This window comes from Rutidosis leptorrhynchoides, chromosome 7 (assembly GCF_046630445.1).
Source record: "Rutidosis leptorrhynchoides isolate AG116_Rl617_1_P2 chromosome 7, CSIRO_AGI_Rlap_v1, whole genome shotgun sequence".
In the NCBI taxonomy this organism is placed as follows: Eukaryota; Viridiplantae; Streptophyta; class Magnoliopsida; order Asterales; family Asteraceae; genus Rutidosis; species Rutidosis leptorrhynchoides.
This window is the reverse complement of record NC_092339.1, coordinates 267,457,074-267,477,312: the sequence shown is the minus strand read 5'-3', so window position 1 is coordinate 267,477,312 and position 20,239 is coordinate 267,457,074. Positions and strand designations below refer to the sequence as shown.

Sequence of the window (20,239 nt, the reverse complement as noted above, 5' to 3'; positions counted from 1 at the left end):
CTTAAGGTAGTAATGATGTTCATAACATCATTCGATTCATACATATAAAGCTATCTTATTCGAAGGTTTAAACTTGTAATCACTAGAACATAGTTTAGTGAATTCTAAACTTGTTCGCAAACAAAAGTTAATCCTTCTAACTTGACTTTTAAAATCAACTAAACACATGTTCTATATCTATATGATATGCTAACTTAATGATTTAAAACCTGGAAACACGAAAAACACCGTAAAACCGGATTTACGCCGTCGTAGTAACACCGCGGGCTGTTTTGGGATAGTTAATTAAAAACTATGATAAACTTTGATTTAAAAGTTGTTATTCTGAGAAAATGATTTTTATTATGAACATGAAACTATATCCAAAAATTATGGTTAAACTCAAAGTGGAAGTATGTTTTCTAAAATGGTCATCCAGACGTCGTTCTTTCGACTGAAATGACTACCTTTACAAAAATGACTTGTAACTTATTTTTCCGACTATAAACCTATACTTTTCTGTTTAGATTCATAAAATAGAGTTCAATATGAAACCATAGCAATTTGATTCACTCAAAACGGATTTAAAATGAAGAAGTTATGGGTAAAACAAGATTGGATAATTTTTCTCATTTTAGCTACGTGAAAATTGGTAACAAATCTATTCCAACCATAACTTAATCAACTTGTATTGTATATTATGTAATCTTGAGATACCATAGACACGTATACAATGTTTCGACCTATCATGTCGACACATCTATATATATTTCGGAACAACCATAGACACTCTATATGTGAATGTTGGAGTTAGCTATACAGGGTTGAGGTTGATTCCAAAATATATATAGTTTGAGTTGTGATCAATACTGAGATACGTATACATTGGGTCGTGGATTGATTCAAGATAATATTTATCGATTTATTTCTGTACATCTAACTGTGGACAACTAGTTGTAGGTTACTAACGAGGACAGCTGACTTAATAAACTTAAAACATCAAAATATATTAAAAGTATTGTAAATATATTTTGAACATACTTTGATATATATGTATATATTGTTATAGGTTTGTGAATCAACCAGTGGCCAAGTCTTACTTCCCGGCGAAGTAAAAATCTGTGAAAGTGAGTTATAGTCCCACTTTTAAAATCTAATATTTTTGGGATGAGAATACATGCAGGTTTTATAAATGATTTACAAAATAGACACAAGTACGTGAAACTACATTCTATGGTTGAATTATTGAAATCGAATATGCCCCTTTTTATTAAGTCTGGTAATCTAAGAATTAGGGAACAGACACCCTAATTGACGCGAATCCTAAAGATAGATCTATTGGGCTTAACAAACCCCATCCAAAGTACCGGATGCTTTAGTACTTCGAAATTTATATCATATCCGAAGGGTGTCCCAGAATGATGGGGATATTCTTATATATGCATCTTGTTAATGTCGGTTACCAGGTGTTCACCATATGAATGATTTTTATCTCTATGTATGGGATGTGTATTGAAATATGAAATCTTGTGGTCTATTATTATGATTTGATATATATAGGTTAAACCTATAACTCACCAACATTTTTGTTGACGTTTTAAGCATGTTTATTCTCAGGTGATTATTAAGAGCTTCCGCTGTCGCATACTTAAATAAGGACGAGATTTGGAGTCCATGCTTGTATGATATTGTGTAAAAACTGCATTCAAGAAACTTATTTTGTTGTAACATATTTGTATTGTAAACCATTATGTAATGGTCGTGTGTAAACAGGATATTTTAGATTATCATTATTTGATAATCTACGTAAAGCTTTTTAAACCTTTATTGATGAAATAAAGGTTATGGTTTGTTTTAAAATGAATGCAGTCTTTGAAAAACGTCTCATATAGAGGTCAAAACCTCGCAACGAAATCAATTAATATGGAACGTTTTTAATCAATAAGAACGGGACATTTCATAATGCTATGAAATATATGTTCGTTTTTAGCATTATCAAATATTATGATGTATGAATATATCTTAATATGATATATATTTATATACATTAAAATGTCGTTACAATGATAATCGTTACATATATGCCTCGTTTTGAAATTCTTAAGTTAGTAGTCTTGTTTTACATATGTAGTTCATTGTTAACATACATAATGATATATATAATTATCATTTTATCATGTTAAATATAGTGTAACAATACCTTAATATGATACATATGTATTTAGTAAGGCGTTGTTATAACGATAATCGTTATATATATCGTTTCGAGTTTCTTAACTTAGTAATCTAATTTTTTATGTATATAACTCATTGTTAATATACCTAGTGAGATACTTACTTATCATAATATCATGTTAACTATATATATATATATATATATATATATATATATATATATATATATATATATATATATATATATATATATATATATATATATATATATATATATATATATATATATATATATATATATATATATATATATATATATATATATATATATCATCATATAGTTTTTACAAGTTTTAACGTTCGTGAATCGCCGGTCAACTCGGGTGGTCAATTGTCTACATGGAACTTATTTCAAATAATCAAGTCTTAACAAGTTTTATTGATTAACATGTTGGAAACATTTAATCATGTAAATATAATTTTCATTTAATATAATCATGGAAAAGTTCGGGTCACTACAATTCATGGCTGTAGGTCACGACTTATGAACTTACCTTAGGGTGTTCTTGAGTTCACTAATGTGTCAGGTTGGTTGATTAGATGAGGATATATATAAAATTCGTCGAAAATCGACACCCGAGGCTCAAGTTATGACCCGACGAACTTTTAATTAAACTTATGGTTATAAAATTTGAACTTATGATATAAAATAATAATTTTTATTATTATTAAATTACTTGTGATATAAAAGTAATTATTTTTAATTAAGACTTATGATATATATATTTATTATATCATTTATTAATTACAGTATGATTTAATTATACTTTTAATTAAACTTATGATTAATAATACTTTTATTATTAATGAAAAATACTTATGATAAGTATTAAACTTATGTTATGAGATTATTATATCAAGACTTATAATAAATATTGATTAATTATTTCATTATTATAAGGCTTAGTTATTATTTAATTATAATTTAATTATTAAATACATATGGTTTAATAATTATATTAAAATACTTATGATATGATTAATAATTCATTATTTATTAATAATACTTATGATATGATTAAAAATTTATTATTGATTAATAATACTATGCTATGATTAATATTTAATTAATTAATTAAATACTTATGTTATACTAATTGTATCATTTAAACTTATGTTAACTTTATAATTCAATATAATTTAATCAAACTTATGATATGACATGATTATACATATATGACTTTAAATAACATTATAACTTATATTATTAATTATTAATATAAATTACATTTTAATTTCAATATTGACTAAGTTTGACCAAGGTTGACTTTCGGTTGGCTTTGACTTTCAGTTGACTTTTGTTGACTTTTCTAATTAAGGAAACTTTCCTAAGTTAAAAACTTTCCGAAAATAGAAACTTTCTAAATATGGAAACTTTTCAAAAATAGAAACATTCCTAAAATAGAAACTTTCCAAAAATAGAAACATTCCTAAAATAGAAACTTTCCAAAAATAGAAACCTGCTAAAAATAGAAACTTTCTAAAAATAGAAAGTACGTGTTATACGTTGTCTTGATCATACCAAAACATACTGAGTGTTGTTCTATGCTTATTTGCAACAAGTACTATAGCTATCATACTAAGACTTGACCTAAGTTAGTTATTTATATCGACATGCTTTATTTATAGGTTGGCGTTGTGGTCATTCTTGATCACTTTATCTTTTGTTATTCGCATTTCTGTGTTGTTGCTTCATTTGCTTTAAGGTGAGTTATAGTCCCATTTTTCTATTTTAAATCTTTTGGGATGAGAATACATGCAATTTATTTTACATATTGGATACAAGTGGAAATTGGTTTAAATTATTCATTGTGAGTCGAAGGAAAATATTCCATAATCTGGTAATTTTAATCATTGGTTTTTACTGGTGAACGCGAATCCTATGGATATATCTATTGGGCCCAACAGCCCCATTTCGTGCTAGTCGCGCTAGCAGTTACAGACGGAATGTATTAGTACTTTGTACTTTTGGAAGATACACCTGTTCAGTGTATATTGTTATATTGGTTTTGTTAAGTGTAAGGAGTTGTTAAGTGAATTACCAGGTGGCTCACGGGTTAAGGGAATAATATTTTTATATGTTTCGAGCATATAATTTTGTGGTCCAAGATGAGACTTTATGTTTTCAAACATAAATTTTTATGGTTTAAATTAATTATTGTTTGCAATATTAAACCTGTAATCCACGCAACATTTTTGTTGACAGATTACTCGCATGTTTTATTCTCAGGTTCATGATTGATTGTTTCGCTGTGCTTAGAGAGTCTGCATATTTATGATGGCAGCTTTTGTTAAACATTAACTTGCATTCTATTTTGACACATTAAATTGTGGGTGTTTGTTGACTTTGTTTTGGTCAACTTTTGGTTAAGTCTTTATGTATGATTTTTCTAAACTTACATATTTTGGTAGGTTTTCTTTATAGAAAATCATTTTTTTAAATAAAGAATGCAAGGTTATTTATTAGATTCATTTAGAGTTATGATCAAGTTGTGGGACCAAGATAACGATGGTCGTCAAGTGTACTTTGACGGGTCGTTAAAGTTCTTAACCTTGCTGCCTCGGTTGGTGTCCAACTAACAGTGTGCACATAAGATCACAGATAATCAGTCATGCAATCGTCCTAACTAGCATGGAAATATCTAACTACGCATGAAAATCATACAGATATAAACATAGTAATAACGATTCTGAACAAGTAGCTTGTCAGCTACTTATTACTCCATCCGGAGATAGAACCACTCATCGAATACCAGCAACTAGCTCAGATAATCGATCATTGAACAACTTCCTTGTCCTTATCACATGAACATAAGGGAAATCAAGTTAGTTTCGGTCCGTTAGCACAAAACAGCACAAAACAGCACAATACAGTAAATCAGTATCAAAAGCGCCGCTAAAAAGTCTACTCAACACTTATACATTTTCAGAATTTACATTCTGATTATCATAAGTCACGCAGACAACATAATGGCTAGACATCAACACTTAATAAAATTTCAACTGCCTAAGCCCATCGACCTACTGACCAAGACAATCAGCCGACCGTCATCACACCATCGGGCGAGGGTCTCTTCCACCAACCGAACTTCTAATGTAATTTTACTAACCGAAGGACTTCCACCATCGGTCGATGGTCAACTACCATCGGCCGGTTGTCAATCACCATCGGCCGATGGTCAACGACCATCGGCCGAAGGTAGTTCATCAGCTGCAACGGCAGCAAAGTGACGGGTTTCGAGCAAAAATCACCAAATCTCGATCTTGGACCTTTTTTGACCTCAAAACCAACCACATTTTGTACACAAAACATTTAGAAGCATAAATCCACAATTTTTAAGCACAAACAACAACAAATTGTACCAATTTTGACATCAAAACCCACTTTTATAAAACTTAACTAAAACACCCATTTTGACACTAATTTGATCACGAAATCAAACAAACTTTACCTTGTTAGAATCACAAAAACACAAGGAATGGTTTGACACTAAAATGAAGCTTCAATTCGAGATCAAATAATTTAGGGTTGTTTGAAGAAGGTGAAGTTAGGTGAGAGTGAGTGAGAGGAAGGTTCAAGAAACCAAATGAGAGAAATCAGCTGGTCTTAAACTTATTTTGGGGTTAAAACCCCATACCCCACAACACATGGGTATTTACCAATTATCTGATAACTTTCGTACTTAATTTGACAACCCTAACGAAGTCCAAATTAAATAAACGAACATGTTCTGTGATCCTTGCCATAAATTGGTCTTAACCAAATAATAAAATAACACTAAATATTAAATTAAAATAAAGGCATAAATAATCACACAATTATGCCTAGGGGCAAAAAGGTCATCTTACATCTAAGCCCGATCTGAGAATGTTACAACACTATAAAGCAGTTTCCAAATGTTGATGTTAGTCAGATGACAATTTCAAAGGTGTTTGAGTGGGGCAAAGAAAACAGTTCGGTAGAACACTCGGGCGTGATGTTTTGGAATGAAGCTAAAGGAAAATTCGAGTATCTTTGCTAGGAAAAGGAATGGAATGTAATAAAAATGAAGCAATTGTGAAATAGCAAGCTCTTCCCTTGCATCTTGTTTAATTATGTGTTACATCTACTTTATGTGTTGTTTTTAATTTACTTTAATTATGTATTTTTTATTTCAAAAAATTGTAACCGTGTTATTGTTATCAATAAAAGTGTTGTTAAAAAAATTTGTATTTGCATATTACTAATAATAATATTGTGTTGTTTGTAATGTTCTTATTCGATTTAAGATAATAGTAGCGTAAATAACTGTAAAAACATATCAAACCTGAGCGTGAAAAGATAAATCAGGGTTGTAAATAATGCAGAGGCAAAACCGAAGTTTGAAACTTCGGTTTTACTGTTTTTCCGCAAAACCGAAGTTTCAAACTTCGATTTGGGGTTTCATCCGACAAGAATGGTAAAACCGAAGTTTGAAACTTCGAATTTGACAAAACTGAAGTTTCAAACTTCGGTTTTACCAAAAATATAGAGTGACTAGAGGGTGCGCATAATGCGCAATTCACTTGGTACCAGGTCTCGCGCTCGGGGGACTTGATTATCCGAGTTTTTACTTTCTATGGGGGAGCCAATGTGCTCGTTCATAGGAGGGTTTCCTCGCTTACCTGCCAATCAATTGTGATTGAATTGTACAATCACATGTGATTGAATTTGATATGCATAAGCACATGTAATTGGGTTTACAATCACATGTGATTGGTATGCAGAATCACATGTGATTGTAAAAAAAAAAAAAATTGGAAAAGAAAATCGAAAAAAAAAATTAATTTTTTTTTTCAATCACATGTAATTTCTTGTCACATGTCGCGCTCTCATTAGTCCCTTGGATTTCAAGAAAATTAAAGGATGCAAGGGATTACAACTCACATACACATACAACCTTAACAAACACACGCTAGTAATCAACTCTTTCATCCTAACTTTGTAACTAACTCCTTCTCACATCTAACATTTGATGATTGTACGATTGTGTCTGGAAGCACTACAACAAAAGTGGGAATATAGGACCTTTTTTTTCTGGGACCTAGTAAAATAAGGTCGTAAAAGCTAATTAGATAGGCCCAGACGATATTTAGGGTCCCATTATGATATCTTCTTTTAGAGTGGGGTCCTAAAGAGCTCTTTTCTGGGACACATTATTTTTTGTGTCCTATTATCAAATATTTTCATAGTACACTTAGAAAGTGGATCCTAATAGAGGAGCTTAAAAGGCCTTTATTTATTAGTGTCTCATTATGTGTTTGTGTAATAGGACACTTGTTATGACGTCATATAAAATATACGTTTAGAGGTCATTTATTTCCGAGAGTCTTATTATATTGTCGCATAATAGGACATTTTGTGCATATGTCCTATAAATGTATGTTATTAGGACGAATTAGTTATTGGGGTCCTAATTATCATAATAGTTAATATGATATAATAGGACATTTAAATTGTGTACCATATAAAAGGACTTTCTAAGACATTTAAATGTGTGTGTCTTATTATTTGGTAGAGTAATAGAACACATGATATGACGGTCATATGAAAGATACTCTTTATAAGACATTTATTTGTGTAAGTCGTATTATAGTAGATATAATAGGACACTTAAATTCTTTAATAGGACATTTTTAGTTTTTGAGGTCATAATTATCATATGATTTCATATGACACTTTAATTGTGAATCATCAAATGTTTCATTATAAGACATTTAACGGTTTAGTGTCGCATTATGTGTTAATTCAAGAGGACACTTTATATAAAAGTCATATGAAATAAACTATCATAGGACATTTATTTGTCATAGTCGTATTACTCCGTATATATTAAGCTAATAGGGCATGTAATACTTATGTCGTATCATTGTCAATTTTTAGGATACTTTTAGTTTTTGGGGTCATAATTATCATATGATTTCATAGGACACTTTAATTGTGTATCATAAAATGGTACTTTATAAGACATTTAACGGTTTAGTGTCGTATTATGTGTTAATTTAATAGGACACTTGATATTAAAGTCATATGAAATAAACTATAATATGACATTTATTTGTCCTAGTCATATTATATACTTAGCTAATAGGACATGTAATACTTATGTCGTATCATTGTCAATTTTTAGGACACTTTTAGTTTTTGGGGTCATAATTATCATATGACACTTTAATTGTGAATCATAAAATGGTATTTTATAAGACATTTAACAGTGTAATGTCGCATTATGTGTTATTTTAATAGGACGCCTTATATAAAAATCATATTAAATATAGTATTATAGGACATTTATTTGTCCTAGTCGTATCATTTCTTAAGCTAATAGGACATGTCATACTTATGTCGTATCATTGTAAATATTAGTACACTTTTAGTTTTTGGGTCTTAATTATCATTTGATTTCACATGACACTTTAATAGTGACTCATTAAATGAGACTTTATAAGACATTTAACGGTTTGATGTCACATTACGTGTTAATTTAATAGGACACCTTATTTAAAAGTCATATTAAATATACTATCATCGGACATTTGTTTATTAATGTCGTATTAGATCGAAACATAGTAAGACATTTGATATATAAGTCATGTCAATGTAAGCAATTAGGAACGTTGATTGTTTAATAACACGAATAAGTTTTTTGTGTCTTAATATTATAAAAAGGAGTTATAAGAATCGAATTCGGTGATCTATTCGTTTACACATTTTTAAAATCATAGAATTATGGATATAAAATACCTTACATTGACAATTCATGTTAAGATTGTGACAATTCCCGTTAAGATTTTAATCAACTTTTTTATAGAGGTTTCCGAAAAATCCGGATATCTAGCATTGGTATTATCCATTAGCAACTTGTTAGGAGATATTTATCCCCCGAGTCTACCAAACCTGATCATTCACCCCGTACATTCCATCACCGCTTTAATCTTGAACTCTCCGGTGATTCTTTCCCTTCCTTCTCCATGTTCATCGTCATTTCGTCCATTCCACCAGATTTTTATTTATAAATATATGAGTATATACAGCGAAGTGGATGACAGGAAGCATTACAGCATTCCAACCACAGTTCTCATGGTACAGATTATGTACAAATGGTCACGAAATGATTATTACAACTAAAATTACATCATAATACATCATATACAACTAAAATTGAATTTATTTCAAGATAAGACAACATATAATCCTGATAGTAAACAAAATATTCAAAACACAGTAGTTCCAAAGTATTCTACTAGTTATAAAATAGTACTGAATTTAACATTACAAACAAAGTACATAACCCAAATTAAACATTAGTTTGATCTGCAACAAAAGAACAAAAACCAAAATGAACACCAGTTGATTACAAGACACTAATTTTACCTAAAGACGACCCAATGGAAGTACCTTAAGTTAAAAATGAGCAGCAGTTGATTTTGTGAATTTACGGGCAGATTGACCAGCAGCATGACCTGATGAAGGACCGGGTGCACGACCAGAGGAAGGATGGGAGCAATAGAATGACCTACTTGTTGATATAAAAAATGTAACGCCTTATTCGTCCAAGCTAAGTCATTTTCCAAACAACTGAATCGGGGATCTTGGATAGCTTCATTGTTGACAGTAGTTTTTTCTTTCGTTGCATCGCTTTTATTGCCACCAGAACGGTTTTTGTTTTCTATTATCTTTAGATTTACTAAATGTGCTTCATCAAATAGGTCGTAGTTGCCAACTTTTTCAAAGAAAGTAGATCACTCTAAGTAGTATCCCCTAAACCTAGAGCTAACTGGATTATATAGGCCCCACCACAAGCAGCATCATTATGTTTCTTCCCCGAGCTTTTATATAAATACCGAGCTAAACACTATAAACGGAAGTTAATATGGTTAGAAATCAAACATACATGTTCTTGATTATGGATTAAGATGATGCGTAATTCTTCCGCGAAATGAACTTCGAGTATATGTTTATACGTACATTAAATATAGCGTACAAGTAATACAATGACATACGGGAAGTTAGCAACCATTGTTGATTGCTTTTAGTGCATTAAAAATACATATACATACATAAGAAAAAATAAATACAAAAATTATCATTATATACTACACACGAATTCAAGCACACTTTATAACAATATAAGATGACATAGTCTGTCTGTTTACATACGAATAGATATTTATGACCAACTTTTCATTTTCAAATAAATAGATATAAATATCAATAAATATCAATAGTGAAAATACAAATAGCTCTTTTCCAACATTCTTATTATATCAGATTCTCACTAAGTTAATAAGCTCACATTTTGATTGTAAGTTATTTTATACTTCAAAACGAGATTATTTATCTGAATCGAATAGAAATTATCACATAATAGAATGAATCAAATGGTGACCTGTTTGAGAATTTGAAAATGAGATCGTGATTCTTCTAATTAGGGCTTGATGCACGAACACAGTAGTTGGATACATGTGCTAAGTTACGGTTAAGGGGAGATGATGGCAGCGGATATTTGTTGAGTGCAATTTGTGTAACGTAGTTAATTTGTTACATAGGCAAAGTTAGGGGTTAAGGGGAGATGATGGCAGTTTAATTTGTGAGGATTTGTACATTTGTACATAAAAAGAAAGTGTGAGAGTTCCTAAAAGAATTTCAATTTTAGGTAATATTGATAATGGATTTTGGCGGTGTACAAAATATTTTATCTAAAAGAGTCCCGCCAAAAAAATAGAAATTTTATTAAGAGTATTTTTGGCAAAACTAGCTGTGGTAGCTGAAGTTTTTTAAATGTATTTAATTATTTGGAAAAGTAGCTGGAGCTGTTACAAAATGAGTAAAATGACAAAAATGGATACTAATACTTAAATATCATCATTTCAATTTAATAAAACATACCCATTAACAAATAACCGAAAACATATATTACGAACATTACATATTAAAGTAGCAATATTATTACGAACATGTTTCATCTCATTCATTCTTCCTTCAAATAGTCCTTCAAATGATGTAGTTCTTATTCTAAAATTCTATATTCTCCATTAACCTCAAATTCAAGGAGTTCACGAAGTAATGAGTAAATTCACGAAAGTTTCAAGCAAGTCCATATAATGATACAAAATATAACATGCTGTGCAAATGAAGAAAAATAGCACATAATAATTCATGTTGGGTAAATAAGTGGAAAAGGTATAGGGTGAGGATCCATGGAGAACTTGGGTATGGAGAGAACCTAGAGAACTCACATATTAATGTACATGCACCTACCATATGCACCTATTGTTTGAAAAAAAAAGTCAAACAAAAAAAAATTTCCAGGAATTTTTTTTTTCTGGAAAAAAATTCCGAAATTATTTTTAATTCCACGTCAGCATGCAACGTCATCAGATTGACTGCCACATCAGTCAGACTGACTGCCATGTCAGCACAGACTGACACGTGGCTCAGTCTGTGCTGACGTGGCAGTCAGTCTGGCTGATGTGGCAGTCAGTCTGATGACGTGGCATGCTGACGTGGAAAAATTCAACTTTTAAAAAAAAAAATTGTAACTTTTTTTTTTCCCGAAATTTTTTCAAAATTTAGACGGATTTAGAGTTTAGGGTTTAGGGCTTAGGGTTTAGTGTTTTGGGTTTAGTCCCTAAACCCTAAGCTCTAAACTCTAAACCGTTTGTGTTAAAAACTCAATCTAAACCCTAAATTTAAACCCTAAACCCTAATTTATGTATAGGAATGAATTGATGTGATACGACGAAAATACCCTTACTAATATGAGTGAAATAAGTGAAATAACATGGTGCTAAGAAAGGCTCGGCATGGAAATGAAATAACTGAAATAACATGGTGCTATGGGTTCTCTCCTATGTCAAGTTCTCTCTAGATCCTTTCAATATATATATATATATATATATATATATATATATATATATATATATATATATATATATATATATATATATATATATATAGGGGCAAGATCAATGGGGAAGTAACCAATCGGGGGGAAGCGGGGGGAAGCATTTTTTTTTTTCGTTTTTTTTGATTTTTTTTTTTCGGCATCAAGATCACACGAAAATATGAACATTTAGAAGAGACACTTCGTGATGAATGTTATTATTTAGGCGGAAAAATGATCGACAAAAATAACATTCAAAATAATATTGTTCGTGAAGAATATGAACGTTTTTTTCTTCTTCATGTTTTGTGAAGTAAAATTTAGCCCGATTTAGAGTTTAGGGTTTAGGGTTTAGGGTTTGGTGTTTTGAGTTTATTCCATAAACTAAAAACACCAAACCCTAAACCCTAAACCCTAAACCCTAAACTCTAAACCGTTCGTGTTAAAAACTCAATCTAAATCCTAAATCTAAACCCTAAATCTAAACCCTAAACCCTAAACCCTAAATTTCTAAACCCTAATATCTAAACCCTATAAACCCTAATATCTAAACCCTAATATCTAAACCCCAATAGCTAAAACCTCAACATACGCTCGAAAAACACGATAATCGTTATATATTACTTCTTCGAGCGTTTTCCCGCTAAAATAAAAATATTTATCACAAAGTGTCTCTACTAAATGTTCATATTTTCATCTCATCTATAATGTTCGTGAACAAGGTTTTTTCAAAAAACGAAAAAAAAAGTTTTTGCTTCCCCCGCTTCCCCCCGATTGGTTACTTCCTTCTTGATCCTACCAATATATATATATATATATATATATATATATATATATATATATATATATATATATATATATATATAGGGGCAGGATCAATGGGGAAGTAACCAATCGGGGGGAAGCAAAAAAAAAAAAAAAAATTTTTGTTTTTTTTCGTTTTTTTTTTCGGCATCAAGATCACACGAAAATATGAACATTTAGAAGAGACACTTCGTGATGAATTTTATTATTTAGGCGGAAAAACGATCGACAAAAATAACATTCAAGATAATATTGTTCGTGAAGAATATGAACGTTTTTTTTCATGTTTTGTGAAGTAAAATTTAGCCCGATTTATAGTTTAGGGTTTAGGGTTTAGGGTTTGGTGTTTTGGGTTTATTCCATAAGAAATAATTGTGTCGTTTGTCCCTTCATTTTACCCCAAAAAACTAACAGCGTCCCTTAAGTTTTTTTTGGCTTTCAGCGTCCCTCTATTATCACTTTTTTTGATTACGCGTCCCTCCGTCAACTTTCTGTTAAAAAAGTCCGTTAAGTCATGCCATGTGCCTTGCATGTGAGGGTAAATTCGTCTTTTTACTCTTTTCTTCACTAAAATCGAGGGACCACCGGTGAAAAATGAAAAAATCTCTAAACTTCATAAATCAACACAAATCACCATATCGTATCATTTTTCTAATTCATTTATCATATTCATTACATCATTTTCAGATTTATGATTTAAGACAACAAAATCAAAAAATCTCATATTTTCACCTACTGCTACAACAATACTCGTCACATTCATCTTCATGAGTAAAATTAGGCGAATATGATTTTTAAGATCAATCAACAAATTTAAGATAAATTCGAGATCTATAATCAAAACTGAACGTTTGTGTTTCATCAGATTCAATAAACAACAACAAATTTTTCGAGAATCAAATCGAGTTCTTCATTCATATCTGTCACTTCTGGTTTTGGCCTCCGGATCGTTTCGAAATGAAATTGATAAAAGTAAAAACGTAGAGTTGTTTACTTTCATCTTGTGAACGTGTATTCAAATTCTCAGATCTTAATTCAAAGAAACTAGTTTGAATTTTGAAGTCAAACCTTCAAATTCAAAAGTCAAACGGATCTTCATCTTTCAAATTCGAGATTTACATGTTGATTCTCGTTGAAGTAATGATCCACGAGTGTTAGGCTTGTGATTTGCAACCTAGTTTACAATTTCATGTTTTAAATTATATTATTAAATTTGGTTATTAAATATTTTTTCATTCTAACACTTTTGGCTATATGTTTTATAATAACTCGTTTTTACTAGTTATTATACCAGTTATTATATTATGTTATGTTATCGTAAAAATAGTAATGTGAATACTTATGACGGGACGAAATGAGTAAAAGATATTTCACTCGACCAATAAAATTGACTTTTAAATAATTGTTACTGTTACCTTATATTAATATTAATTTAGTACTCCATCCGTCCCATATTAACAGTTCACAAACAGAAAACACACAGTTTAAGGTGATGTCATAAAAGTACTGTAGTTTCTGTTACTTTCCAGTTTTACCCTTATTTTTTTTCTTTTTTAATCATATCCACATACATTAAGGGCATAATAGAACTTTATTTTATAATTCTTATCTATATATAGAAGTGGACTATTAACTTGAGATAACCCAAAATAGAATACTAGACTATTAATATGAGACGGATGGAGTCCTATCTACAATAGAATTAAAAAATTTCAAAACCCTTATCTATATCCGCCTTTTCTTACCAAAAATTTCATCCCTAAAATTACGATTTTAGAATTTACGATTACGATTAAATCGTTCCTTCCACCCTCTACGCAACCTTCTTTAAACCTAAATCGTTCCATCATGCCTCTTCGTAGATGGAAAACGAGACTAGTGACTGGTACGTTCCTTTAACTGCAACTACAATTAGTGTTTTTTTTATTGATTCATTGCAAAATAAAATTCAAGGGATATTTAAAGCAAAAAAAAAAAAAAAAAAAAATTTATGGATGCTATTTGTAAAATTGAGTATAATCAAGCGGTGTTGCAAAAGTCGACCGACGCTTAATTATTTATACATGGTCGACGTATCGTGGCTAACAAGTCGGTTAAAGATGAAAAACTCGGTAAAATTCGGTCAAAGTAAAAAATATTATATTTCATTTTGTAACATTGTTAATAATTGTTAATTATTAATGTTTATTGTAAATATACTTTATATTTTAAGATTCGATTTCTATATAATATTATCTATAAATATATATTTAATAAAACTATTTTAAACAGTCAACGTCGGTAAGCATTTGATGCATCCCCGTCTTGACCGACTCGTCCTTTCAAAATCCTGACCGACGCGTCCTCAACTCACATCTTTTATCTTTTATAACCATGTAATCAAGAGACTAATAGAGAAAAAAAGTTGTATAAAAAAAAAAGTACGGAGTATAATATTTGAATAAAGTGAAAGTTGTGAAATGTCCATTCATACAATTAGCTTGATATTCAAAACTCAAATATTTTCTGCAAATTTAATCCCGCCTTACTTATCCGTAAATATTTTGAATTTACTGAAAATTCGTCCACGTCAAAATTCAACTCATTCCCCTCTTTTCTCACAATTGAATCAATTCATCTTTTCTTTTCTGGGTTAAAACAAAATAAAAGGGCAATACTTCGTCCCGATTAAAAACCCTAGATTAACCACTATGCAAAGTCATGTTCTCGGATCAAAATCAATATCTTCTCTCCAATAAATTGTACGGCCAATTGTATCCAAACACCTATAATCATCTCCTCCTATCCTCTCTCCACCTACGAGTTCATATCGTTCGAATATAAAACGACGACGATTAATGGTGCCGAAATACAATTCGGTCATATCGTTGTTATAATCCTTGTTCAAAGATCTGTAAGTTTCAAAGTTCGATAATGTTCGATTTTTATTTTTAGGCGTCACATATTTGTTGCTTTTTATGACAACAATCATACTAATTTTCCGCCGATATAATGTTTTTTATTTAAATTTGGCAGTGGTGTTATACTATGATATTTGAACACATATGGTTTGTCAATGAAATTCTAAGTAAATGGACCCTTAGAGTCAGTACCATGGACTGATTAAGCTTATATTGATAATTAATATTATTTATTTTAGCTGTTATAGTCATGTGTCTCATGACTCGAAGCTACGTCAAATAATTTATTTTTGAAAGCAGATTAAATCGGTTAAGGTTTATCTTTCACTGGCCAGTAGCAAATTACAATAATGGAGTCAAAGTGGGTCAGATTGGGTTGATCCACATAAACATTTTTGTTAATATTTAGATTTTGATTATATGCTTTATTATGATGTTAATAGATTCAACCAATATAATCTGCAAATAAACTAATTAACTTTCTTGCATGTAGTAACGCATAAATCCATGGCTAAAATGAGAACGACTTATAATGTGCAATTTAGTTTTGATGTGGTTCAAAAGTTAACAGATTATTTGGAATATAAATGTCAAATTAGGTTGGATTGGTAACGGGTCATATCGAATCCGGTCAAAATGGGTCCGGAACAAAGCTGACCCTCTGATTTACTTATGAAACCTGATTCTACATATCGTTAAGAAGTTTATGCAGATTCGATACGATGTATTCAATCCCAATAGATAAACCTTGCAATGATATAAGTAGATATTTAGTTGATTATTTACTTGCTTGAACACAGCATTCGCTAATGATATAAGAGACTCCAAATTTTTATGGACTAAACAGTTTTCTTTTACCATTCAATTTCAACCTCCGATCACCGTCATTGGAGGTAACTTATTCATTCGACCGATCTTCATTCTCAATAATATGTACCTGAGTAATTTTATTAACTTATATTACGTTTCTCGTTCAGTACTTAACACTAACGTTTTCCTTATATTGTGTGATTAATTGTCTGTAGTTACATAGTAAGGCTTACTTACACTGATTTAGCTATTCAGATCTGTCTATTAGGTGTTAGATCATTTTAATTGCCTTTTAAATTGTTGTAACATCTACTATTTTTGTTTTTAGGGTTTTTTATTGGAAATTTAGTTGGAACCTCAGTTACAAGTTAATGTAGACTATAGAAATGCCTTTAATTTTGTCCCTATTACCGAAATTATTTCCAAATCATGAAGTGTTGATGTTACTTTTGGTTAGTACTCATTTCATTCTCGAGTTTTTATAATTAACATACTTCATATATCATTCTGACTTTTTTCTTTTGTCTATTTGTTATAGGTTTAATTGGACTGTTCAACAATTATGATGAAATCAATGACTATGATAACCAAGTAGGCATCAAATCTAAGTATCTACATGTCGATTTTAAAGACAAGGTAAAGTTACAATTTCTTTTCAATAGCTTACTATGTTTTACTAGTTTGTGATACAACGTCAAATACGCACTAATGCCATGTTATACAGTTTTAGCGAAGTGACTATTATCTGCACGTTGTGGGGACAATTCGCAGATCAAATATATGAGTACATGGAACAAACGAACCTGGTATGTTCTCCATGTATAATAATAGCTAACACTATGTGGATACAGATAGAATTAAAATTGTCATTTAGAGTTTTTCGTTGCCCATTGATATGTAATATGCATGCTCAATATGCAAAATATCAAATATAGATTTCTAAAAGATTGTGTCACCAATTGGCAGCTCGGATAAAATCAAAATTTGTTTGGGTTCACCGGTATTAAAAGGCTAGTATAATGAGTTCAAGATTACATCAATGTAGTGTTTTTTGTTCAAATTAATTATATTAATGTCACTTTTGGCCTGTTTGACCCACCTGACCCACTTAGTTATAAAGGTAATTCTTGAAACTAACCTTTTAATGGTAATATTTAACTCGTCCCATTTATTATTATTTTTTTTGAACGGCAACTCGTCTCATTTCTATCTAAATTGACTGAGATTGCCACATCTAACTTTGTAATTCTTATATAATTTGATGAATATTGGTTTAATGTTGGTACCAGTTTGCTCCTTAAGCTATGTATGTTACCGTTAAGATAGACAGTAGTTATATTAGTTGATTATGTATTTATCTTCATGGTTACATGAATTAATGTTTGGTACTTCATCTTATTGCATAGAGGCTGTACTTATGATGAATAAATGTGAATTGGAAGTTGTCATTGTCCCTATGAAATAGCTTAGAAAGACGACTATACTTGGCTTTTATTTCGGTGCTCATTGTTTTTCAATATGTTTGTAGGTGATTGACATGATAAAAATTTTATAATTTTGGTGTGCTTTACTAGCACCAGTCGGGAATGGTCTGCAATAAAAATATACCTTGAGTTATTTTTATACACATATTACATGCTTCTTTATTTTAATTTATCGTATTATATGTTCTAAATAGCCAACATATTATATGTTGTTGCTTGGCTTAATTTATCGTAAATATTGTTAATCAAATTTTTTGTTTGTAGTTCATTTGAAGTTGCTTTATTACTATGGTTTGTGTGAATTGATGTGCGTCTATTCCTTGGCCTTGTTCGTTTATATTGAAATGTCCTAGGCTCCTTGTTAAGAATTTAATTAAGATTAATATTTGCGTGCAACATTATGTTTATAGATGGATGGTTTATTTGTAGGTGGTACGTGAGCATTGATAAAGATACATGATGACCAAGACTTTATCCGTTGCTTTTCGTTGATTTAACATTCTTGTCAAATTTTAATCTGAAGTCTTTATATGTTGGATTATTAATGAATATTTTATATTTGGTATTTTTTATGTTATGAGAATAATTTATTCATTGAAAACTAATTATGTTTTATTTCATATTTATTTTTAGTATATATTTTTAATTGGGTGTCCATAATCATGTCAAATAAAAATCGGATCTTCAAAAACTGTCCAAAATCAGAAAACCAAAGTGGATTCGAATATTCGAACTGAATCCAAATAACCGAACCGGAACCAAATATCTGAACTGGATCGAAAGGCTTGAATTTGACCCAAATATGCGAATCAGACCCAAATATCCAAGATGAATTCGAATATTTGATCCGGATGTGGAACTACTATAACATGATAGTACGCTGTATAATTATGTCATAATAAACTTGACATAATATCATTATATTAGGACCTTTTTTCATGGTATTAAAATAAAATATCATTATATATTAGAACCCATTACGTGGTTTTAAGGTATAATAAATAATTTATATTACTACTTTTTTAGTGGTACTAAAGTAACATTTGTGCATATTAAGACCTTTTTTTCTAGGTACTAAACAAGAATATCGATACATTAGGATCTTTTTTATTGGTACTAATGTAATATATTTTATTTATAATAGAACTCTTATTTGGGTATTAACATAATAATGGGACCATTTTTGTTAGTCCTTACGAAATATAAAATTTAAATAGGACCCATTTGTTGGTACTAATGTAATTTATTTTTATTTTTGGGACCCTTTTGTATGTCCTAATCTAAATAGAAGTCACTCGATATGTACTTTTAAGAATTTTTCTGTGTGGTTGTTAATTATATTATAGGACCCGATAATTGGTTTCATGATCTTATTACCTATTAGGACACTTTTTTTGCGTTTATACTTTATACGACCGCCTTAGTTGGTACACATGTCCTGTTGGTCCTTTCAGGCCAAAAGGTCCTATAAAGTGACATTATATGACCAATTTGGGTGTCCTATATGTACACTTTTGTTGTAGTGAAGTAATTGTTCTGATTTGTGTTTAAATTCATATTCGTCATCACGGAGGATTCATATTCATATCATCTTCTTCATATATATACATATACATCGATACAGTACCTTCAAACATATACATACATTGACCTAGGTCACTTGGCATGTCAGGCCTGATTTGCCGAGTCAGAAAAAGTGGAGAGTGGTGACCTATGTCACTTGAGGTATGTCAGTTTTTATTTTTATCATTATTTTAATGATTTTAAATATAACATAACTTAATATAATTATAAAACTTAATATAAATAGAAATAACTTCATTAAAAATAAAAATCACACATTACATTAATTAATTATTTCGCTTTCGCGATTATGCCATAAATACGAAACAAGAGTATGTCGAAGATACTCATGCTCGTCTTTGTCACACAGCTCTTTTGTCTTCTCAGCATATAAATCACACCTTTCGTACCAAGTTGATCCTTGTAGGTTGTTGACACGCAAGTAGTAAGATTAATTTTCAGCGATGTTAAAACCATTGTCTTCAATTATCATATTATGCAATATGATGCAAGCATACATGATTCTATAAGTAACTAGATGGGGGTGAATAGTTACTTA

At 30.3% G+C, this 20,239-nt stretch overlaps 1 long non-coding RNA gene across 1 annotated transcript; it reads left to right on the top strand.

Moving 5' to 3' along the window:
- The first annotated feature begins 15,540 nt into the window (after window positions 1–15,540).
- LOC139860595 (uncharacterized) lies at window positions 15,541–18,693 on the top strand. Its single transcript, XR_011763231.1, has 4 exons — window positions 15,541–15,816; window positions 17,172–17,269; window positions 17,358–17,439; window positions 18,547–18,693. It is a non-coding gene; the product is annotated as an uncharacterized lncRNA (long non-coding RNA).
- Window positions 18,694–20,239: the final 1,546 nt, after the last annotated feature.